This window comes from Thermobia domestica, chromosome 17 (genome assembly GCF_964235325.1).
Source record: "Thermobia domestica chromosome 17, izTheDome1.hap1.1, whole genome shotgun sequence".
Lineage (NCBI taxonomy): Eukaryota > Metazoa > Arthropoda > Insecta > Zygentoma > Lepismatidae > Thermobia > Thermobia domestica.
Window position 1 is genome coordinate 167,676,393 of NC_137470.1, and position 27,234 is coordinate 167,703,626.

The 27,234-nt window shown below is 36.3% G+C and overlaps 1 protein-coding gene across 1 annotated transcript in view; it reads right to left on the reverse strand.

Moving 5' to 3' along the window:
• Positions 1-27,234, reverse strand: part of LOC145674476 (uncharacterized) — a 1,412,137-nt gene that overhangs the window by 1,145,700 nt on the left and 239,203 nt on the right. The window lies entirely within an intron of this gene.

A 27,234-nucleotide genomic window follows, 5' to 3' on the forward strand; every position in this document is an offset into this window, starting at 1 on the left:
TCTTAATTGCTATTGTAGCATTTTAATACATATATTCTTGATGTCTCGAAGTCTACCATAGTTATAAAAAGTTAAACTCATTTATCCTTCTCATAACTATGTTCCTTAAATTAAAATTATTAACATTATGACTGAATGTATTTTATATTAAGACTAGCTTTGGCTAGCTTGGGGACCCGGCCCCAGACCCCCACATTTCCTCGGCCAACGATTTTACAGTTCTTAAACCCACAATTCTACCGAACTTCGTTTTTCTTTTTTTTTTCGTATTTCAACTATCTAAAAGATAAGATTTATCTCCTCAAGAAAACGCCCATAATATGGGAATTTCTTCATCAATTCTTTTGACCCCTTATAGACTAGAAATATTCATGTCTGGCAATTCTAGCGCGAGTTAGTCCCGTAAGGCTACAATCAGGCCAAATATCATCATTCTAAACCTGCCGGAAGTGCCTGAACATTTTGGAGTGTAAGTGATGTCCGATATAAATAACATCGGAAAGCATTACAGTTCCCGAGCTGGTTCGTGGCTAAGCGGGTAAGGTAAGCGCCTTTGGCGTGGGAGCCCCAGGTACGATTCACGGCGGGAGCCATGTGGTACGGATTCAACGTTAAGTCAGTAGATCTACGTCTCATATAGCCTCGCTGCTGAACGGGCCGTTAAACTCAAAATCAGCTCAATTTTTCAGTTCCCCATAAAATCACTCTAAAGTTAATTTGTTTTAATTTTTAGTGACTTTTTAAAAATAATTCAATAGAAACACACAGCATATCGAATTTCAAGTTTTTATTAGAAGTACCTAAAACATTGAGAGGCACATTTAAATAACGTGGGGATTTCTTCATCCCGTTTAGACCCCCTAAAAATTAAAAATATTGACTTTTGCCAATTTTCCTGTGGGTTAGTCCCAAAAAGCTACAATCACGCCGAATTTCGAACTTTTCATGTCAAGCAAAATGCCCGTTATTTTATGTCAGTGAGTTCATGTAGTTTTACATCCTGTAATTAGATTAGAAAAGATTAAAATACTTTCGGAAAACCCAATGTTTGGTTCAAATCGATTGCACCAATTTGATTTCAATAAAATATAATATTGAGCTCATAAAATAATCTATTATCACAAAATAGCTAAATAGAATCGAAATATTAGTATAAAAAGAAGACAAAAGTCCAAAAATTCAGTTACAAATCAGTTAATGTTGCTACGAATCAACGTACATCTACTGAGAAGACCAGTTTTTACAGAACAATATTTCACCTAATGAAATTAATGTACGAAATGCAGGTGTTCCAGGAATCTATAAACGTTATCAACAATTTGTTTCTGTTCACTGCAGAACTTTTTATACCTGTGTGTAGTTACGCGGTTCTGTTTTAAGATGTTTTAAAAGAAAGGAAAATTTACAAAGAAAAAAAAATATTTTTATATATATAGCAAGCCCTATAAATTTATCATTGAAATATGTCGTCAATTTCTCTTCTGGATCTAAGCTGTCGTTGAGAGGATCCAGTATTTGAGTCAAGCACTGAAAACAACTGGCACAAAAAATGGAAGGCCAAAAGAATTTGAGGCGGGCAGACGCATTTTCTTTCAACAGAACCACACCTTCTGCATAATAACCATCAAAATCACCCCTTTTTTCCCTCCTGAGCCGCTCTTTTGACTTTCTGAGGGTATAACTAACATCTATGGATGGAGCAACCCACCCTTTCTTCTGGCCATTTTGCATTAACACCGGGGGCGCACCCAACCCTTACAAAACAACCAACACTTTAGACTGAAGTTTGAACCTTCCGCCTTGCACTATTAGCTTTTCTTTTCTACAAAAGGTAATGAATATAAATTGATAGCATTCAGCCCAACTTGTAAACGATGACAAGAGTACAAGGGTGTTTATCATTTCTCATCAGAAGTATAAAATGTAAACATGAGCGCTATATTTGATACTGGATAGCGGTACATTAAAAAGTAAACCAAATGAAAATAGGTGAAGGATTTTCCATAAATACCAACTGCATGGTATATTGTGAACCAAACAGTATTTCAACAACAAATGAAGAAAGTTAAATGACGCATGAAAGAGAAGCACCCTTCAACTATAACTCCAAGAACCTCAAATATATTTCAATAGAAGACGTTGTTATGGCTCTAACATCATAAAATCATTTCTTAATAGATGGATAACAGGATACGTTCCACCTGATAGTAGCCTTAAAACAGTCAAGGGTACACGGGAAAAATTCGTCATCCGGACAGTGCTTTATTGTTCAAATATATGGATTTCACATGTTTACTACGGAAATCTGTACGGAGTATATGTTATCCATATGCTACATACTTTTCCCGCTTAGATGTTACATCATGCCGTTGCAGCATGTCTGACATCTAACAGTGTTCCGTATATTATATACGCCAGATGTATTTTAAATACGTCCATCTCTACGTGAGATTCTTACCTCCTATATACAGTTATTTTTTTTTCATACGGCAAGTACGTACAGATGGAACACTTATAGGAAAGTATTATAAAAACGTACGTTTTCAGTTATAAGTTTCTTTCAGGATGTTACATATAGTCGTACCTTAAGTCCAAAAACTACACGATTTACGCATGTAACCTACTTTTCTCGAACGCCACATATATTTACTTTCCTCTGTGTGTATATTATCGCTCTTGCAGACTTGCCAATCATACGATAATTTATCGTGATATATATATATATATATATATATATATATATATATATATATATATATATCTTAATTTAAGCTTTAATGCTATGTGCGATAATAGTTGAATATACGAAAATTTTAGAACACACACTCATTTGCAGTCTTTGAATGTGCAAATAAATCGAGGATGTGCATGAAGTAATTATAAAACAACACACACACTGAGGTTTTTAATAATCATTACTACTAAAATAAATCAATAACGATCTCGGAATTATCAAATGGCAACACTGCATCCGAATAGTGTTGTTGAGAATAGTGTTAAGGATTTACTTTTAAATAATGAGGACAGTGACGCCGATTTGCAGTTCAAAACTGAAGTTATATATATATATATATATATATATATATATATATATATATATATATATGTGTGTGTGTGTGTATTATTGCTATTATTAGTAGTATTATGCTTGTTTTGTATAATTATCATGTGCATAACGAATATACGATAATTTGTAATATACGATAATTTTAGAGATGAAAATCGATAATTTTGTTCCATGAGGTTGGAAAATTTGTCGCTCTCGTAACACGCTTACACTGTGCGATGTGAACATCAGCAGAGGGACATTTACTGATACTCTGCAATACTACGAGGTTGAATATTGTTGCCAATCTAATAAAGAGTGACACTATGTGAGATTACCAGAACCTGTCTATTTCAGGTCTACCACTGGAAAATGTGCGAAACACACTTCGGTCCCACCCCCGCCTACTCTCTGATGGAGGAAACCTTCACTTTGCTTAGGGAAAGGAAGTGAATGACCTCAGGTGTGTTGCCAAATCCAACAATTGAAATATCTCGGCCGCAGCAACTTGTCGCTCCTCTTTCGAGGGAGGTACGGGAAAACACACATCGATAGTAGCGCCAGAAGGGGCACAGTTGAAATGGAAAGGCTCTACATATTTCATATCTACAAATGAAATTTTAAATCACATTAAAAAAAAAAAATAGTGGCACAAATCCATTAGAAAACCTAGGCGCAGATGGGAGGACAATATTAAGATGGATCTCGCAGAGATAGGACTACAAAGTAGAAAATGGATCCAATTGGCTAAGGACAGAAGTCAGTGGAGAGCTTTTGTGAACGCGGCATTGAACCTCCGGGTTTCATAGGCTATAGAGTGAGTGAGTGAGTTAGTTTAGTGGTACAAATCATGACGCAATATTTAATCTTTTCTTTTTTTCCCCTCTTGCAGGTGACAGGTGTAATAACTGGGACAAAAAGATTGAATACAGTACTACAGCATCACGCTGGAGAAAAAAAAAATATGGAAAAGTGCATATAGAGTTATGAATACACCGCGGCATGCTGTGCAGAGGCACATCCCAGAGAGGTATCTCAGAATAAATCAACCATTGAACGTTTGTACGAGAAATGGAAGAAAACTGGGAAATAGAATACGAGACGAACTTCCCATTTAGGGAAGGAGGAGAAACGCCATACTTTTAGGAATTATTGATTGACTATCTAGGATGTTAAAAAGTAGGTAACAAAGCGACTTTGGATTAGTTAATGAATGATTCGAGAAGAAAACAAAGCGTACCTGTATTCCCCTCTCCTACCTTTTTCAGTGGTTTGTTTGTTTTGACGACTAGCGCGTTTCAAATGTTTGATGCGACGCGAGTGAATGCAAGTTGTAGATGGGACTGCGCAGAGTGATGTAGAGCCAGACAACAAACCGAGATCACGCTGTATTCACATTGCATGTTGGAGTGTGAACACAACATGATCTGGGTTTGTTGTGTGTTCTATTACCAGTTGTACATGATATAGAATTATTTCTGTAGGTAGTACAACAGTAAGAAGTATCCACGTGCACGGGAGATGAGAAGTAGCTGTTGTAAACAATTATCGAAAACTGGAAACGGGTGAAAATCCCTCTCGAGTTGGGAACCGACCGATGTCAAAGAAAAATTAATGGATATCAGCTCAGTAGTGAAGAATAGTCTGTAGAAGTCTTTCCGTACGTTGCCACCACGTACCACTGTGAGGAAATCGTTAGAAATGTTTTCGTTCAAAGTCCAAGGTATGCAGGAGTTAAAGTGACGCGATTCCCTCAAGCGAATTGAGTAGTGCCAATGGTGGATGGGCTATGTAACGCCTAATAAGGAAGAGCTGGATTACTGCTATTGGTCAGACGAGACAAGGTTTAACGACAGGTACGTGAATTCATAAAACTCCCGTTTGTATTTGGTCAACAATCCGCACAAACTGCATGAATCTTTCCTTGACACTCAAAAGAACTATTTTGGTATGCCATCTCCCGAGAAAGAAGTTTTATATTACTCTTCCGCACGACAATCAACAATGAACGTTATCATCAGCTGGTTTGACTGATGAGGAAAAGGAAAGCATATGGATTCAACAGGACACTGCAATTTCCCATATATTTCATGTAACGATGGATAATTTGAAATCAGTATTCAGGGCGCACAATTCTCAAGCCAATGTGGCCACGCCTGTCTCCCGATTTCACCCCAATAAACTTTATTTTTATGGAACTTCTGAAGTCAGCAGCTTATACAATCCACCCGCATACTTGAAAAAAGAACTACAGACCAGCATTCAGCAAACTGTGGACAACATTGTACATGCAACACTCCAAGGAAAATTATCAGAAAAATGTCTGTCTGAGAAGGAGTACATGCTGACCGATTTTAAGTACCTTTGCATTATGTACGTGGGTTGCGTGAATTTATAATTATCATGTATTACGTCTTTTACTACCTAAATTTAATACAATGTTACTCATTGTAGGAGAAAATTTTGTGCCCTGCAATTTTCCTAAACCTAATTAGGACAAATGTATTATTTTAAGAATGCAAATAAGCTAACATTTGGAATTTGAATGGATATCCTGCCATAATTTTCAAAAATAAAAAAAAACACTTTTTTGTGTTAAATAAGTATTTGGCTTTCATAATATTGTTTTAGTAGAAGTAGGAGGAAAGAAAATAGAACAGGTGACTAGTTTTCAATATTTGAGTAGCATTAGTAGTAATGATATGAAATACGAACGTGAAATAAAAGCAAGGATAGGAATGACGAAATAAGCCTTTAGGAGGAAGAAAAAATATTTGTGAGACCTTGATTAAATAGTTGAGGAAAAGAATTATAAAATGCTTCGTGTGGAGTATTATACTTTATGAGTCAGAAACAAGGACAATCCGCAAACATGATGAAAAACGACTGGAAGCTTTCTAAATGTGAGTGTGGAGAAAAATGGAGAGAATTAGCTGGGTCGAGCCGAAAACGAATGAGAGTTACAAATGATGGGGGAAAAGAACAATTTTAAATATTATTAAGAGGAGGAAGAGAACTAGGTTGGGACATTGGTTAAGAAAAAAACTGTATCATGAGAAACGTGGTAGAGGGTATGGCGGCAGGAAAGAGAGAGATAGGGCAAAGGAGACTACAACTGATGGATGATCCCAACACAGACAAATCGTACGTGAAGACGAAGTAGTTAACAGAAGACCGTGGAACAGGGTTGCCAACTTTTCTTAAGAAAAAATCGGGAAGGGACAATCGGTGTTTGAGTACTTCTTCCCCTCCGGAAGACGACTATACGTACGGCGAGTCGTTGAAAACAATGTAAATAATCAGCTAAATAAGACGAACCTGAATGAATGCGGTACCTCATTTTTTTCTCACTTATTGCTCATCACTGGGTACATGCAATATACGCCTATGCAACAAATTCAATTCAAAACAACTAAATTTATTTGGTATAAACAAAGTTTAGAGAGAACACTTTATATATTAATCACAAATGAATGCATAAGGAATTACTGCCAAAAAAGTATTACTAAAATAAAGTCTTATTCTTTGACTATCATTATACAACAATTCAAACCAACACAATTGCAATTTATTTGACATAAGAAAACTATATAAAATGTTTGGATTTTATTACAAACAAATGAGTTTTTTTAAAGAATGACTGAAACAGACTTTGAACTAAACAAGTACTTTTCTTTGCTATTTCCTTTGAGAATAACTATAAATTAAAGGTAACCTGCTATTTTTCCATGAGTGAGATTAAAACACAAATTTGTTAAGTTTATTCTATACATAAAACTGTGTGTAAAAGAATAAGTTATTCCTTTGTAAAAATGACCCAGTAAAATATTAATTAACTTTGAAAATCGATAAATCGGGACAGTATGTATCCCGACGAGTGTCCGGTTGGAACGCAGAACAAATCCGTCAGAAATCGCTACAGTCCCGGCAGAATCGGGATACTTGGCAACCCTGCCGCGGAGTATGGAAGCTTCTGAGTTGTAGCAAGTGACCTGCCAATAATGGCAGAATACCTATGATGATTATATTGTTTTAATGATGTTCAAAAGGAAGAAAACACTAAGTTACTTAAAAAGGTTTGACAGCAACTGGTACTCTACGAAAACATTGGTAAAGTGTTACAATGCCAAGTTAGCAGTGCCATTACCAAATATTTCTTTTTTATTGATGATTAAAAGTATTTATTTATGATTGTCCGTATTTATTATTAAGGGCAAAGCATAAATACGGAAGTGACATTGATGACTTAAAAGGCTTTATTGACACTAATATACTTTGTCAGCACCAATGGTGTGGAATCTATGAAGTTCATAATAAAACTTGCACACAAATTGTTACCTTAATGTTGTGAAATTAACGGTTGATAGTGTTTGCGGATGATTATACGTACTTAAGGAAGTTCACCATTGTCCTTAATATTTGATTGCACTATAAAAAATATTTCATTCTTCAATTAGCTAGAGTCAGGAGAGATCGTAGCAGATAAATTAATTCCTTGGTATACCGACTACCAACATATTTGAACGAGAATCACTCTGAAAGTAATAAAAACTCTGTAATCATTGTTGCTGACGCTTTTAGACATTGCAAGTGCTTGGTATGTTTATAATTCCTTACATATTTAGTCGTATAGTTTGCCACGTTCGGCAATACCAAATAAGAGGTCAAAAGTTTTTATCGCATATAAGCGTTTAACATGGGTGTGTACAGGAAGGTCACAACAATCTTGTTATGAAAAAATGGTTTAGGTCAAATTTCTATATTGTTCAGCTTCTGAAGTCCTTATGAAAAGCGCCAATGAACACAAAGCTCAGAAACTAATAGTTTTTCCGCTAAGACTTGTCAAATGGTATGGTTTATGCGATTTTGAGTGCAAACACCGTTTCGCAGACCGTACCAAAATTCATTTTATGAATACTGTCTCCACTATTAGTCCATACTGTGCAATCGAGAAACGACCTTAGGAATACCTAGGCGCAGATAAGAAGACAATATTAAATGATTCTCGCAGAAATAATGGGGCGTCTACACTTGGTCGATTTAGTCGCACGACTAAATCGACTCGCTGCATTTGCCACTAAATCGAAGCAACTAGGCCGAATCAGATCGATGGATGTGTTCAATTATTTCAACCACAGAAAATAGAACGTCTTTTAATTCAGTTGCCAGTCGATTAGTCGCTTTCGATCAACAAGCGATTAAGTTGAATTCCCGTTTACACGGTCGATTATGTTGAAAGTGACGTCAATTCAACTGAATCGAACGCAAATCGACTAAGTGTAAACGCCCCATAAAATACAAAGTAGAAACTGAATCAATTGGCTAAGGACAGAAGTCAATGGAAAGTTTTTGTGAACGGGGCATTGAACCTCTGGGTTCCATAGACCATATAATCTTTTAGTTTCACGTCTCATGGTTATGATGACTACGCTACGATAAATGAATGCAATGGTAGAATGAAGGGACAGAACTTGAACATAAAGAATAACACTTCACATGCCATTTATCTATGCGACCCCGAAAACTACGGATTCGACACTAATATCGGTCATTCCCTATAATTCTATATATCTGCCTTTCCCTCCCCCTAGGAATGTTAGGGGGACTTACTCTAATTGGGAATTGACCTTAGAATTAAAGGGCGCCTAAACTGTCACCAATCAACTTAAGCATCCCGAAAATCATGGATTTGACACTAATATCGCTCAATTTCAATTATTTTTATATGTCACACCCCCCTTAGAAGTACTAATTACGGTTGAATTTGGATTTAATTGGCATTATAAGTGTCGCTGTTCATTTCAGTGACCCGAAAAACTATGAATTCGACGCTAATATCGGTCGTTTTTGATCATTTTTATATGCAACAGCTCCTACTCCCTAAGGTGTGGGATCCAACAAAGCATTCCCTTAGGAAGGGGATCTTACCTTCATTGAGGAACTGAATTTGGACTTACAAAAATACACCAAAACAGTCACTAACGAACTCATGGCCCCGAAAACTATGTATTCGGCACTAATATCAATAATTTTGATCATTTTATATGTCTCTCCCTAGATGTGCTAGAGAAATGTCACCCAGACAGTACTCCTTTGGAAATTGTAGATAATGTGTGCACCAAGTTTGATTTAAATTACTCCAGGCGTTCCAGAGTTATACTGGAACATAGATGCATTTATATATAAAGGAAAAATTTTAAAGCTAGCGATGTAAATATACATTGTTAGTCACTTAAGCTTCCTGGGATCGTTGTAAAACCTATATTTATACTAACTGAAACGCCCACTTCTTCGCATGGGTCAGATAACATACCTACGTAAACAAACTGAACAACGAAGGGAAAAAATATCGTTCATTTTCTACTACTTTTGCGCATCCCAGTAAATGCCCCCTGAGACCCCTGGTTCGAATTTAAAAAAAAAAACGCCTTTGGAAGTATCACCATTCATCTAAGCGACCGCGGAAACTATGGATTTGACACTAATATAGGCCATTTTGGATTATTTTCACATGTCTCGGTAACCTCGCTACAGCTGACCCCGTCCCCATACAATGGTAGCTGTAAGTCACCGCTAATGGCAGTGTCACCATTGATCTCAGCGACGCGAAAACTACAGATTTGACACTAATATCGGTCATTTTGGATTATTTTTACATGTGTCGGTATCCTCCCCCCCCTCCCCCGGTGATCTCAGTCCCGCAGCGGAAAGAGGGTGAATTTGGAAGTTAATGCGATCGGAGCTTCACCATTGATCTCTGCGACCGCGATATCTATGAATTCGACACTAATATCGGTTATTTCCTATTACTTTTACATGTCCCAATAAACGCTCCGCCTGAGGCCCCCCTTGTTTGAATTTTGGAAGAAAACGCTTCGTTTTGATTTGGGGCCTGGATCAAGGTACTCGTGACCAAAATTTGGTAACTCTGGGTCCACTCGTCTGCTCCCCAAGCCGTACATAGACAGATAGACAAACTCTTTTTTATATATTTATATTAGATTGATAAGAGTTAATGTATTAATTGTATAGATTTTACCGATGTGCAAATAAAGGTAACAAAAATTTACTTCATGTTGTCCTTGAGATTTTGTCTTCTTAACCATCCATAACATGAAGTTTCTTCTCTTAAATGATTACCTGATAATGTTTTTACTAAAAGAAAGACAAGAATGCGTCCAGTCAAAGTTAGGAAGAGAGTTAAAAACACCGTAAATGTTCAATATAAAGACATACTTATAGAGTACAATAATATGGTTAAGAGGAAATATAATTATATGTAATTAACACAATTCACACGATTTTGTGACCACATAACAGCAATTTGCGACAAGTTAACAGCAATACGGGTCTTACAGAAGCCATAATTACATTGTAACGCAGTGACACTTGAAAAAAAATAATTTCTCTTCAAGTACTGAACAGAATAATGACAAGAGTTCTCTATAATTATAGGCCAGTGATGTTTACCCATTAAGGTACAGACACACACAATAACATTCTTTTGTCTTTTACATGCAATCACGAATAAGTAGTACAATGTTAACATTTAGTACTACGAACGTTAAGAATTTGCACTTTTTTTTGTCCATGCTTCGTATTTTGTCTTCGAATTGGCAGCATTAACTAATAGTTACTTTTGTTTTTAAATTTGGAATCTACGAGGGCAATTCGAAAAGGAAAAAAAAAGCCGATAGGCTACATCAATGACATACTCTCGCAGATACAGAGTTTTTATTATACACATTAGGAAAGTGCAGCATTACATTATTTATCAACGAGTTCACCATTGAAATTGAGGCACTTAACGTTTTGCAAGGTTTGAAATTCCTTCTTAAAAAAAAAAAAAAAAAAAATCTCCTGCCAGGGAATAAAGGCGTTCGCTAACAGCATCGTGAAGCGCATTGTCCCAGTTGAAGCGGTGCGACGCAAGCAACTGTTTCTTGTGCCTGAAGAGATGCAGCCGAGTTCACTGCTGATTACAAATGGGCACCCACTTCTTGCCGCATCGTGCACGTCTATTCGTCCATCTTTCAACACGGCAACACCATTCACATACGACACGTTCACTCATCACGTTTGGTCCGTAACTACCACACAGTTTGCGATGATTCGCAGCTGCCGAAAGTTTTTTTCGCACTCAGAAATCGTATTGCCGCACGCACTTCACATTTGGCGGTTTTTTCTACTGGTGTGTTCATTTTCAATTGTTGAAATGAAATTAAATGAAATCTTTTAGTTTTACGTCCCACGGTTATGCCGGTTAGGCTAAAGTAGACGGTGATGATGATTAATGAATGAAATGATGGAATGAAGAAAGTGGGAGAACCCCCAGAAAACCCACGAGCACGGTGTTGGTCCACCACAAAGTCCACACGGCGCGAGCTGAGATCGAACCAGGGACCCCACGCACCGGAGCTGAACGCTCTATCACTGAGCCACCGCGCTCCCTGGAATAATCGGTAGAATGAGATGTGAGAGGAAACGGGAGTACCCAAGAAGACCTACGGATGCGATGTTATTCATCACAAACTTATTTGCGATCGAACCATGGGCTGCGCGCTCCAGTGGTAAGCGCTCTACTACTGAACCACCTTGCCCACAAAAACAACAAAGAGATAATATATCAATACAACTATGTTCTAAACTTTCGAAATTACGTTCCTGTTGAATGGTAACTTTATTACAATTACCCGTAGCGAAAAAGCATAAACTGACTCCAGAAAAGCTTCGTGTGCCGTAAATGCAATACGATGATAGCCACAAAACGGAATTTTATTGAATACACGCAGAGTTTGTCATCAGTCATACTGGTATCTAGTAGCGTCTTCGAATCCCTTCTGCATGATTCTTTTTGTATAAGCTTGGCTATATGTTAGCAATTTTCCAAAACAACATAACTATTTAATTATTTATTTAAAAAATAAAAGAACTGAATAAAATTATTTGTTTAAAAGATGGCATTAAAAAACCTGAAAATAAAAACAACAAACAGACAAAACATGTTACATGACGAAAACGTAAACCCCCTCCTTCTCCTTGTCACACACTTCGTAACGCAAGGTCGAATCCCTCCCCCTTGCTGCGTTAATATGTAGACGACCCCGTAATGTTACATAATTCACAGAAATAAAACGATAAAGCGTTGTACGAACACGCTGAAGATTATTTTTAACGTTGAAAGGCACACAAGTCATTTAAATGAAAGTGACTATGTTTCTGACTTTGCACCGCTTGAACAACCCGACCAATCTCGCTCAAATTTTCAACATAGCAGAAATTATGGTCTGGAAGTGTTTTTGTCATTTCACTTTGACGGTATATCGTAGGGGAAGAGGAGGGGAGATATATATATATAAAATATACATAAAAGTAATACTTGAGCCAAGAGACCGATCTCGATCAAATTTGCCACAGAGAAGAGATTTGGGCCTGGGATAGTTTTTTGTCATTTCACTTTGACGTGCAACTAGGGAAGGGGGAGCGGGAGATCTAGAAGCACACACACGCACAACGAAAGTGACTACCTTTGCAAGTCAATAAGTCTTGAACCACCCTACCGATTTCGATGAAATTTGGAACATGTATGAGGCTTAGGACTAGGACTGTTTCTGTCATTTCACTTTGACGGTGCAACGCATGGAAAGGAGTGGAGGAACATATTTAAAAATGATCGAAAATTACCAATGTAAGTGCCGAAACCATAGCTTTTGGGGTTGCTGAGATGAAGTGTGACACTTCGGATGCCGTTTAAGTCTAAATTCAGCCTAGCAACTTGAGGGAGGAGGAGATATATATATAAAAATAATGAAAAATGACATATATTAATGTCGAATCCATAGTTTTCTGGGTTCGCTGAGGTAAACAGTAACACTTCCGATACCGTTTAAATCCAAATTAAGCCCTGCAACTTGAGTGTGCAGCAGAGATACAAAGGAGTTGTGCATTTAAAGCTTCCATTTCAACCATCGAAGAGACTAATCAACGCTAGTAATAAATAAGGTTTAAATGTTATTGTACCACAGTCTTCATAGATCTCTCGTCGCGTTGAAGGATTCTGATAGCTTCTAGAGGGAACTAAGAAAAAGATACTGGGATAAATTTTGCACATAAATTAACAAAAAAAAAAAAAAAAAAGATTAGACGAAGAAAGTTTTTTTTTTCATAACTGAGACAAAACGAGAAAAAAAATCTATGAGAATAGACATGAAACCAGAATCCGAGATGATTTAGGAGACGAGACGAGACGAGGAAATACCATTTCTTGTCTCGTTTCGTCGCTTAGGCAACACTAGTTACAAATAGAAATTGTGATTTGCCTGATTTTTTTTTAATCTTTGGGTTAGCATTGCAGTCACTTCTACTATAGTGCCACTTCAGATGCATGTAGGCCTACTTAGATTTTATTTCAGTGAGGGGGTAACAGTAGCTTGGTGGTAGAGCGTTTACCTCTGGTGCGTGGAATCCCTGGTTCAATCCCCAGTCAAGTTTGTGGTGGAAAACACCGTGCCTGTGGGTTTTCTTGGGTACTCCCGTTTCCTTCCACATTCTCATTCCAATAATTCTTCCATCACCATTCACTTGCTTTAATCATCGTTTTCCTTAGTCTAAAGGGCGTAACTGTGAGACTTTAAACTCAAAGATTTCATTCCATTTTTATTCTTGTGATTAGCACTCATAGGGGTCTCAGCATACGTGTTTGCCCAGGGGTCCATAATGCTGTTAAGACGGCACTGGAGGAAAATAAACAGTAGCAAACAATACCTGGTTATATTTTTCCCTGACCCAAAGTTGATATCCTTGACGTAAAGAAAAAAAATCCCACACCAGTAATTCCACAGACTACAACAAATGAGAAGAAACGCAAGAATTGGGAATTCGTTTCAAAGGGCATTGTGTTTCTGTGTTTATTCAAATAACGGATAAAGAAAGTGATGCATATCAGTGAACAGTTAGTGGAAGAACTACAATACACGAAGCTCTATCTTGATTTATGATTTCGTGAAACGTAAGTGCTTTCAGGCTCCACTGTGTGGTACCAATGAATGGTATTATTAAACACGCATATACTGTATATATATATATATATACATAAAATACGAAACTGGTCACAGGATATATTTCGTGTGTAGTGTTTTAAGTTAACACATGTGAATGGCACGCTACACACGACCACGCGCTCTCTGTAAAGCCACACAATAACGTTTGAGAGAAGTACGAACTCTTAATTATACACGCGCCGGCAAAATTAACTTGAATTTAATTAAAACATTCGTGCTAACAACTCGGAAATTTCTTGACTCAGAGGTTGTGCGAGAAATCTTATATATAAAAGAGAACGCACAAATCCTTTGTTCCCTCATCACGCTAATACGGCTGAACCAATTTCTTTCATTTTTGGGGGGTTATTAGGATTTGGACCCTAGATGGTTTTTATCATATCACTTTAATTTTCAATTACCAGTGTCTTGAGATAATTGACCATTCAAGTGTCCATAACGTACAAATCCTTTGTTAGTTCATCATAGGTAAAAATAAACATATTTATATGCAACCCGCATGACCGTGTCACTCGGCGGGTTAACATAAATGACAGGCGATATAATGTTAACATTTACTGCAATCTACTATGGTTTTTATCATATCACTTGAAAGCGAAAAAGTAAAAATTATCTAATTAACAAGGTTTATTGCGTTCCGGGGTGACCCCAGCGAAGCGGGGTGAACGCTGCTAGTATTGCATATAATTTCTTCTGCGCTATAACGGGTACTAATCTTTCTTAAAACATTTGTGAATTTGAATTCCATTATTGTCAACATCACTTACGATGTTATGTAATCAAAACACAGTGAGCCAATTGAAGAGCAAAACAATTTGAAGAGTATTTCTAGTAAATATAGAACCATATAAACATTTATTAGTACAGGTATACTAAACTAAAAAAATGTTATCTTGAAGTTTTGCTGGCGTCTACTATTAATCCAATGTTCTCGGGATTGCTGCCAGAGTGAGTGTTGCTGTGCTGAGCTTTCGTTACCACACAGCGGCAACATCTTCAGAGCTATGTAATCCAATGTTCTCGGGATTGCTGCCAGAGTGAGTGTTGCTGTGCTGAGCTTTTGTTACCATACAGCGGCAACATCTTCAGAGCTATGTATGCCTAGCTCTGAAGACGTTGCCGCTGTATGGTAACGAAAGCTCAGCACAGCAACACTCACTCTGGCAGCAATCCCGAGAACATTGGATTAAAAAAATGTTCCACAATATTGCCGATGATAAAATCATGGAGTTCATAAAGAAACTATTGGTATCTATAAGGGAATTATTTTAATCCAAAGATGGACAATCATACAGTTTTATTTATTTCATTAAACTTTGAAAACTATTTATATATTAAAATGTTAGGTTTTTATGTTTGTCTCCAAAGAAAAGTATATATGTTTGTCTCCCATTCTTTCGACAATGAGATTTCGGAAACCATTGCTAGAAACATGCCGTTTTCGCTGGTCTATTCCAAATTTTGTGTAGATTGTCCAGTTCTAATTGAATATTAAAAACCAAGGCCGTTATTTCTTTATTAATTTGTTAGGGGCACACTGGAAGTGTTGAGGTTTTAAAAGTAAAGTATCATATCCTACGAGTCATACATTCCAACACCATGTAGTTGTATATAGGGGTTGGATATCTCTCAGGCGTTTGTTTCATGTGCAAATTATAATGAAGAGCGAAGGATAATCATTTGTCCAGTCTAAGATGAATATTGAGTTGAGTTGATTTTGAGTTTAACGTCCCGTTCAGCAACGAGGCTTGGAGTGGTTTGCCCAATGAACACCATATATTACTGATATTATAATTAATTGCGTATGTAATTTATTCGCTTATTACATACTGCATGCAAGAAGAAAGAAAACACTGGTTTACATGAATTAGAAACTCCCACCGAAAGAAGGCTCAAATCTTGCAAACGGTGCGAGTTATTGAAAAAATAATCGAAAAGAAATCCCATTGCTGATTTTTGTCAAGACGTCTTTCACTAGTGTCTGTAAAGGGACATGCACAGATGTTGTAAGGAGTGACAAGTAGATTCGTGGTCGTATGTGAATGATGCGCTGTGTAGAGAGCGCAGGTTCAGCTAGTACTATATGTAAAGTTGTGCTTGTGCAGATGTTGGTAGAACATAGGTAGAACAAATTACAGTCCAGAATCGTTTTTTCCCCGATACCAAATTTTAATACAAAATTCTGCTATCGTAAAATATATATATATATATATATATATATATATATATATATATATATATATATATATATATATATATATATATATATATATAAATTCTCTAATATTTGGGTTAAAGTAGGTTTCCCTTCGACCTGGTAGTCTCCGTTGTATCATTTTCAACGAATTTTAAAAGTTTGTTACTGAATTCTCTATGTTTGTCTCTGTCTATTTGCGTTTTTTTTTTTTTTTTTAATTTTGAGCTTTCCACTCGATAAAGCATCAAAAAATATCTTAAAAAGTTATGGAATTTTTCGTGTCACTCTTACCATTCCCGAGATATTAGCCAAAAAATGGCTTATTTCCGGAGATTTAAAGAGCCACTTCTCGGGATCCGTAAGTTACAGAGAAATGAATTGGTGTTAATCAATACCTAAGAGGATGGTGAATATTTTGATTCCAAATATTAAGCCGTGGCCACGGTCCGGCTGGCCACTGGTTTGGCCAGTGGCCACCAGTTAATATCGGTACCAAAATGTTTGCCATCCTCTTAGGTATTGATTAACACCAATATCATCTCTCTATGGCTTACCGTTCCCGAGATATTGGCCAAAAACAGTTTCGATTTCGGGAGAGTTACGGAGCCATATCTCGGGAACCGTAAGTCAGAGAGAGACGATATTTTGCGAATGTTTGCGAGAAATAGAAGAAGATGCAAATAAAAAAGATTTACTTTTACATGTTGAAACAATCACAGTTATCCTTCCCCCTTCATCTCTCCATTTTTTTTTTAAAGTTCGTTCTGACAATGTTTCTGGAGTATTCTCAGCTTTTTTTTCTAAAAATATAAGTGGAAGTATTTTACAATTACTTATCGTCTTTTCTGACTCAGAATAATACTCATTCAATACTACATAAGCATAGTGCACTGTAATATTGGACCCCTTTCCCCAAAGATTAGATTCCTCCCAACAAAGTTTCTGCGTGCGCGCCTGTCACCTCCCGTGTAAAATGAGCTCCGCTGTGGAATACACGAGTGGTAAAGGTTCTTACAGCCAATAAGTCTATACGCTTTTTATATGCATGTTGTATATTCGAAGAGGATATTAGGATTTACATTTCTGAGCTTTCGGTATCTATGGCAATGTTAGCCTGTCTCGTATGAGGGATGACGTTCCTCGGCGAGCACACAATCTGGGGAAGGGGAAGGAAGAAAGGATTGGGAAAGAAAGGTTGCGGCCTGGGACTTGTATGTGAGGTACCATTCCGGCATTTGCGTGGTGTGAATGAGAAAAACGCAGGAAAACCTCATTCAGGATGGCTGGCCTGATAAAGCTTTTTATATTTTTCGACCGAGTGCCCCCACCGGGAATCGAACTCGGGGCTGCACACACCAAAGACTAGAGCGTTAGCGACTACGCCACGCGGGGCCACTATTCGAAGAGAGAGTAGAAGTAGTAATCGCCCCACTTGGTCTCACTTTGGACTTTGACCCCGACCTTTGTGACGTCATAGGTCAAAGGTCAATGACCTTGGCCCGGGGTCAATGACCTAGGGGTACATAGGACCACCCCCTCTAAATTTTGGCAGGGGTACCTTGGCCCACCCCCTAAATTTTGGCAGGGGTACATAGGACCACCCCCCTTAAATTTTGGAAATTGCCAAATCTAAAAATTTGGTATGGTAGGGTAGGACCATAGTATGTACCTCTATTAGTATTGGGTGTCTATGTCGTTCCCTTTCATGGGTAAAAAATTGCCAAAAATTCAAATTTCGGAGGTTTTTGACCTAATTTATCCCCTTTCATGAGGTGTTATTACCTTATATGGTTATATGGGCGTATACAGGGGTCCATTACCTTTCATAAGACATGGGTATATTAATGCACCCCTTGAAAAATTTGGGAGGGGTACCTTGGCCCGCCCCTTCAATTTTGGAAATTGCCCAATTTCAACATTGGGTATTATAGTACAGGACCCTAATATGTATTATGATAAATTTGGGTGGTCCACCTCATTTCCTTTTAGGGGTACATAGGACCACCCCCCTTAAATTTTGGAAATTGCCAAATCTAAAAATTTGGTGTGGTAGCCTAGGACCATAGTATGTACTTCTATCAGTATTGGGTGTCTATGTCGTTTCCTTTCATGGGTAAAAAATTGCCAAAAATTTAAATTTCGGAGGTTTTTGACCTAATTTATACCCTTGGATGAGGTGTTATTACCCTATATAGTTATATGGGCGTATACAGGGGTCCATTACCTTTCATAACATATGGGTATATTAATGCACCCCTTGAAAAATTTGGGAGGGTACCTTGGCCCACCCCTTAAATTTTGGAAATTGCCCAATTTAAACATTGGGTATTATAGTACAGGACCCTAATATGTATCATGATAAATTTGGGCGGTCCACCTCGTTCCCTTCTAGGGGTACAAAATTGCCAAAATATAAACGTAAGCAATACGTTATACCACGTGTTTGGTTTTTGGTCGATTTTATCCCCTTTGATGAGGTGTTATTACCTTATATGGTTATATGGTCATGTATAGGGGTCCATTACCTTTCATAAGATATCGGTATATTTGTACACTCCTTTAAAAATTTGGGAGGGGTACTTTGGCCCACCCCTTAAATTTTGGAAATTGCCCAATTTAAACATTTGGTATTATAGTACCGGACCCTAACATGTATTATGATAAATTTGGGTGGTCCACCTCGTTCCCTTTTAGGGGTACAAAATTGTCAAAATATAAACGTAAGCAATACGTTGTATCACGTGTTTGGTCTTTTGGCCCAATTTATCCTCTTGGATGAGGTTCTATTACCTTATATGGTTATATGGTTATGTATAGGGGTCTATTCCCTATCATAAGACATAGGTACATTTGTGCAATCCTTTAAAAAATTTGGGAGGGGTACTTTGGCCCACCCCTTAAATTTTAGAAATTGCTCATTTTATATATTTGGTATTATAGTACTGGACCCTAACATGTATTATTATGATAAATTTGAGTGGTTCACCTCGTTCCCTTTTAGGGGTACGAAATTGCCAAATTTTACTACAACCACGTGTTTGGTATTTTGGTTCAATTTATCCCCTTGGATGAGGTCCTATTACCTTATATGATTATATGGTTATGTATATTGGTCCATTCCCTATTATAAGACATGGGTATATTGATGCACCCCGGGAGGGGTACCTTGGCCCACCTCTTTATTTTGGAAATTGCCCAATTTAAACATTTGGTATAATAGTATAAGACCCTAATATATATTACTATAAATTTGGGTGGTCCATCTCGTTTCCTTTCATGGGTACGAAATTGCCAAATTTTAGTACAACCACGTGTTTCGTTTTGACCTAATTTATTCACTTGGATGAGGTCCTATTACCTAATATGATTATATGGTCATGTATAGGGGTCCATTTTCTATCATAAGACATAGGTACATTGATGCACCCCGGGATGGGTACCATAGCCAATCCCTTAAATTTTGGAAATTTTTCAATTTAAGCATTCGCTATCATAGTACATGACCTCAATATGTATCATGATAAATTTGGGTGGTCCACCTTGTTACCTTTCATGAGTAAAAAAAAAAATTGCCAAAATATAAAGATAAGCAATATGTTGTATCACGTGTTTGGTTTTTGGCCCAATTTATCCCCTTTGTTGCGGTCTTATTACCGTATATGGTCATATGGTCATGTATATAGGTTCATTTCATAAGACATGAGTACATTGATGCACCCTTTAAAAATTTGGGAGGGGTATCTTGACTCATCCACTCAGTTTTAGAAATTGTTTAATATAAGCATTTGGTATCTTCGTACAGGTCTTCAATATGTACCACTATAAATTTGGATGGTCCACATCGTTCCCTTTCATGGGTAAAGAATTACCAAAAATCAAATTTCGGATGTTATTGACCCCTATTTAATACGTTATATGGTTTATTACCTCTATATGTTTATGTTCTCTTTTAAATTTGGGAATTATCAAATAACAAAATTCGGTAAACGTTTTCTAGGACCCATTGGTATTCCTCTTATGGCCAAATATTCAAAATTTAAAGGTTATTGACCGGCTTTATTATTGAATAAGTACAGGATTTATTACTTTTTCATAAGACACAGGTGTATTTGTGTACCAATCTTAAATTTTGGGAGGGGTACATTTCTTATTGTCATATCAATAATTGGTAATTGTTCTTTGGGTAAATCATTGTGAAATATGAGTATGATCACGTGATCAGTTATTGACCTATGATGGGATTAGGAGTCCAGGACATTGGTACATTTAAACTTTGTAGGATAATTTGAGAATGCGTCTTTGGTATTGATTATTCCCCGCCAAATATAAACGTAAGCAATACGATGTACCACGTGATTGACCTTGATGAGGTAGTGTACAGGGATACATAGCTAACCTTATTGAATCTTATGACTCATAGTCTTAAGGGAATACATGCTACAACACTGGCAAAGTTATTGTTAATGCAATTTGATTGGTTGATCACTATCTTTCGTGCAATCTGATTGGTTGATCACTATCTTTCGTGCAATCTGATTGGTTGCTGATTTTCAAATCTTTGCTGTATTCAGTTTTAAGTTTTGTTTAACATTTAAAAATCTTGGTTTCGTTCAACATTTTGCACTCACTGATAAATATGATCAAAACCGTTTATTTGTTAATCGAATAATTAAAAAACCGGATAAAGTTTGACGGTTAACCGTGAAACGTAAAATTTTTTAGTTTGAAAATTTTTTGTTTGAAAGTTTTTGTTTAAAATTTTTTGTTTGAAATTTTTCAAAATTTTGTTTGAGATTTTTTCGTTTGAAATTTTTGTTTGAAATTTTTTCGTTTCAAAATTTTTGTTTGAAAATTTTTTGTTTGAAATTTTTTTGTTGCAAAATTTTGTTTGAATTTTTTTTGGTTTGAAATTTTTTGTTTGAATTTTTTTTCGTTTCAAAATTTTGTTTCAAAGATTTTTGTTTGAAATTTTTGTTTCAAAGTTTGAGTTGACATTTTTAAAAGTTTGTGCACTTATTAGTAAAGAACTGGAACTGTTTAGAACAAAAACCTCTGGCAACATTGTGGTGCAATAGTACACATCAGAATATGGGGTTGTACTTGAAATGAAAAAACACAATTCATTGAAATGGATCATTTTATTACACTCCACATACATCCATACCAGATAGTGGTTCTGGATATTGTCGATACAATGTATTTTGAACTTCTTGCACTAGTTTGTCTTTAGCATATAATTTTAATTCCAATTGAAGTCTTTTAAGGTCTATTGCAATATCAATTGGTGGAAACTCAATGTCCATTTGATCACAAATAAACTGTTTATCAATACAGGTATGCACCCAAGAACGATGTTGACAACCATCACAATATCTAGATACATGTTGTACAATATGCATAACACATTTTTCAAAATCGTACTTTTTCAGGAATATACTTGTTTTGTTGCACAGTTCCACTGCATGTTTCACACACTGAAATACGCTGATGAATTTGTTCCATTCCGTTTGTGTTAGATACACCATATTGCGAGGGACATGAAATGTACTCTTTTTACGTAACAGCACCATCTTTTCTTCGAGGACTGTACGCATCACCACTTCATGATTTGAGCCTAATGATTTGACTATGGTCACATTTAGCTCGTCATGAAAATAATCGTTCATTTGGTCGATTCGTGAACATAATATTTGCCATTCTTCACAGGTCAGTTGTACACCAAATTGTTCTGCTTTGCCCAATCGAATCACAGGTTCAAATGTTCTAGCACTGATACCAATCATCACATGTTTTGTTTGAAATATATTTATTGGATAATAGCTTGCGAAGATGAACTCTTTATCGTTAGAAGTACACATCTTTCCTCCTGAAAAGCACTTGCTCAAATGAATTCGTGGGATGACAGTGTATTGTTTAATTTATAGAACTACGGCTGACGTCATAGGAAGGAATGTGCTGACGTTTGAATTCATGATTTCATCACAGTTGCTGACGTCATGCTGACCAACCAAATTCATACAACTACGGCTGATGTCCTGACGTTTGAATTCATGATTTTATCACAATTGCTGACGAATCCGGCTGTGTACTAAATTCAAATTGATGACTTCGACCCAAGAATCTTTTATAGCATAAAGATACAGATCCAGTATTTAAGAAACGCAGCAGTTCTTCTTGTTTTGATGCTTCCATGGGTAAATATCTTGCTGGTAAAATTATATTCTTATCATTTTCAAGCTTCACTACGATTCTTAATCCAAACTCTGTAGGGATCATTTGGCTAGCTAAGATTCTATAAGGTACATTCTGTTGTAAATCAGTAATCTTGGTAAATGATTTCATCACATCACGTGTGTTTAGAAACTGCAGACAAATAGCCATGATGATGTTATCATGAATACTAACGCGAACGATACTTATATATGATGCAAAACTGATGACGTTTCATTATCATGTTCTGACGTGTACTATTGCAACATGTTCTGACGTGTACTATTGCACCACAATGTTGTCAAAGGTTTTTGTTCTAAACAGTTCCAGTTCTTTACTAATAAGTGCACAAACTTTTAAAAATGTCAACTCAAACTTTGAAACAAAAATTTCAAACAAAAATCTTTGAAACAAAATTTTGAAACGAAAAAAAAATTCAAACAAAAAATTTCAAACCAAAAAAAATTCAAACAAAATTTTGAAGCGAAAAAATTTCAAACAAAATTTTGAAACAAAAAATTTTAAACAAAATTTTCGAACAAAAATTTGCAAACAAAAAATTTTCAAACAAAATTTTGCAACAAAAAAATTTCAAACAAAAAAATTTTCAAACAAAAAATTTTGAAACAAATTTCAAACAAAATTCTGAAACAAAAAATTCAAACACAAATTTGAAACAAGAGTTTTCAAACAAAAACTTTCAAACAAAAAATTTTCAAACTAAAAAATTTTACGTTTCACGGTTAACCGTCAAACTTTATCCGGTTTTTTAATTATTCGATTAACAAATAAACGGTTTTGATCATATTTATCAGTGAGTGCAAAATGTTGAACGAAACCAAGATTTTTAAATGTTAAACAAAACTTAAAACTGAATACAGCAAAGATTTGAAAATCAGCAACCAATCAGATTGCACGAAAGATAGTGATCAACCAATCAGATTGCACGAAAGATAGTGATCAACCAATCAAATTGCATTAACAATAACTTTGCCAGTGTTGTAGCATGTATTCCCTTAAGACTATGAGTCATAAGATTCAATAAGGTTAGCTATGTATCCCTGTACACTACCTCATCAAGGTCAATCACGTGGTACATCGTATTGCTTACGTTTATATTTGGCGGGGAATAATCAATACCAAAGACGCATTCTCAAATTATCCTACAAAGTTTAAATGTACCAATGTCCTGGACTCCTAATCCCATCATAGGTCAATAACTGATCACGTGATCATACTCATATTTCACAATGATTTACCCAAAGAACAATTACCAATTATTGATATGACAATAAGAAATGTACCCCTCCCAAAATTTAAGATTGGTACACAAATACACCTGTGTCTTATGAAAAAGTAATAAATCCTGTACTTATTCAATAATAAAGCCGGTCAATAACCTTTAAATTTTGAATATTTGGCCATAAGAGGAATACCAATGGGTCCTAGAAAACGTTTACCGAATTTTGTTATTTGATAATTCCCAAATTTAAAAGAGAACATAAACATATAGAGGTAATAAACCATATAACGTATTAAATAGGGGTCAATAACATCCGAAATTTGATTTTTGGTAATTCTTTACCCATGAAAGGGAACGATGTGGACCATCCAAATTTATAGTGGTACATATTGAAGACCTGTACGAAGATACCAAATGCTTATATTAAACAATTTCTAAAACTGAGTGGATGAGTCAAGATACCCCTCCCAAATTTTTAAAGGGTGCATCAATGTACTCATGTCTTATGAAATGAACCTATATACATGACCATATGACCATATACGGTAATAAGACCGCAACAAAGGGGATAAATTGGGCCAAAAACCAAACACGTGATACAACATATTGCTTATCTTTATATTTTGGCAATTTTTTTTTTTTACTCATGAAAGGTAACAAGGTGGACCACCCAAATTTATCATGATACATATTGAGGTCATGTACTATGATAGCGAATGCTTAAATTGAAAAATTTCCAAAATTTAAGGGATTGGCTATGGTACCCATCCCGGGGTGCATCAATGTACCTATGTCTTATGATAGAAAATGGACCCCTATACATGACCATATAATCATATTAGGTAATAGGACCTCATCCAAGTGAATAAATTAGGTCAAAACGAAACACGTGGTTGTACTAAAATTTGGCAATTTCGTACCCATGAAAGGAAACGAGATGGACCACCCAAATTTATAGTAATATATATTAGGGTCTTATACTATTATACCAAATGTTTAAATTGGGCAATTTCCAAAATAAAGAGGTGGGCCAAGGTACCCCTCCCGGGGTGCATCAATATACCCATGTCTTATAATAGGGAATGGACCAATATACATAACCATATAATCATATAAGGTAATAGGACCTCATCCAAGGGGATAAATTGAACCAAAATACCAAACACGTGGTTGTAGTAAAATTTGGCAATTTCGTACCCCTAAAAGGGAACGAGGTGAACCACTCAAATTTATCATAATAATACATGTTAGGGTCCAGTACTATAATACCAAATATATAAAATGAGCAATTTCTAAAATTTAAGGGGTGGGCCAAAGTACCCCTCCCAAATTTTTTAAAGGATTGCACAAATGTACCTATGTCTTATGATAGGGAATAGACCCCTATACATAACCATATAACCATATAAGGTAATAGAACCTCATCCAAGAGGATAAATTGGGCCAAAAGACCAAACACGTGGTACAACGTATTGCTTACGTTTATATTTTGACAATTTTGTACCCCTAAAAGGGAACGAGGTGGACCACCCAAATTTATCATAATACATGTTAGGGTCCGGTACTATAATACCAAATGTTTAAATTGGGCAATTTCCAAAATTTAAGGGGTGGGCCAAAGTACCCCTCCCAAATTTTTAAAGGAGTGTACAAATATACCGATATCTTATGAAAGGTAATGGACCCCTATACATGACCATATAACCATATAAGGTAATAACACCTCATCAAAGGGGATAAAATCGACCAAAAACCAAACACGTGGTATAACTGTATTGCTTACGTTTATATTTTGGTAATTTTGTACCCCTAGAAGGGAACGAGGTGGACCGCCCAAATTTATCATGATACATATTAGGGTCCTGTACTATAATACCCAATGTTTAAATTGGGCAATTTCCAAAATTTAAGGGGTGGGCCAAGGTACCCTCCCAAATTTTTCAAGGGGTGCATTAATATACCCATATGTTATGAAAGGTAATGGACCCCTGTATACGCCCATATAACTATATAGGGTAATAACACCTCATCCAAGGGTATAAATTAGGTCAAAAACCTCCGAAATTTAAATTTTTGGCAATTTTTTACCCATGAAAGGAAACGACATAGACACCCAATACTGATAGAGGTACATACTATGGTCCTAGGCTACCACACCAAATTTTTAGATTTGGCAATTTCCAAAATTTAAGGGGGGTGGTCCTATGTACCCCTAAAAGGAAATGAGGTGGACCACCCAAATTTATCATAATACATATTAGGGTCCTGTACTATAATACCCAATGTTGAAATTGGGCAATTTCCAAAATTGAAGGGGCGGGCCAAGGTACCCCTCCCAAATTTTTCAAGGGGTGCATTAATATACCCATGTCTTATGAAAGGTAATGGACCCCTGTATACGCCCATATAACCATATAAGGTAATAAAACCTCATCAAAGGGGATAAATTAGGTCAAAAACCTCCGAAATTTGAATTTTTGGCAATTTTTTACCCATGAAAGGGAACGACATAGACACCAAATAGTAATAGAGGTACATACTATGGTCCTACCCTACCATACCAAATTTTTAGATTTGGCAATTTCCAAAATTTAAGGGGGGTGGTCCTATGTACCCCTGCCAAAATTTAGGGGGTGGGCCAAGGTACCCCTGCCAAAATTTAGAGGGGGTGGTCCTATGTACCCCTAGGTCATTGACCCCGGGCCAAGGTCATTGACCTTTGACCTATGACGTCACAAAGGTCGGGGTCAAAGTCCAAAGTGAGACCAAGTGGGGCGATTACTACTGTAGAATATATAAGAATTTGAAACATTTATTTATTTGTTTGTGAACAACACAATAAGCATATGTCCAATTACAGTGTTGGTGTCTTACAAAATACATTTACAGTAGTTTTCTTGAACATGAAGTTAATATTATAGATGTCAATTTCTTTTGTGTTCGACACACATTTTGTTACAGGAAGAGCATATTCTCCAGATTGATGACTTCAATAATATTTTCGTCCTTGCTTTTTATTACAATAGAACCGGCCAGAATTGTCAATACGAGTTTTAAGTGTCGGGACAAGAAAACTTAGTTTCGACTTAAGATTCACACAGTTAAGCTTGTTTTATGGAGAAAAATCAGGTCAATCACATTTATGCTTTTGTTCAAGTGTAGGAATACAGAAGTTGTCTATTAATGTAAGAGTTTTCATAAGATACACTGAGGGAAAAAAAGAAAAACTTATGTGGCGTATGTAAAAACGTAGGTTACGTGTGTAAATCATGTAGTTTTGGAATTAGCGTACTGTACAGCAAACATACAACTGAAAAAATTTATTTTGTACGTCCGAACAAAAGGAATTCGGTCAGGCTCTCATACCCAGATGGACGTATGTAACATAGCTGACGTATTTAGCGTATGTAATATACGGAAGACTGTTAGATGTCATACATCCTGCAACGGCATGATGTAACATCTAAGCGGGGAAAGT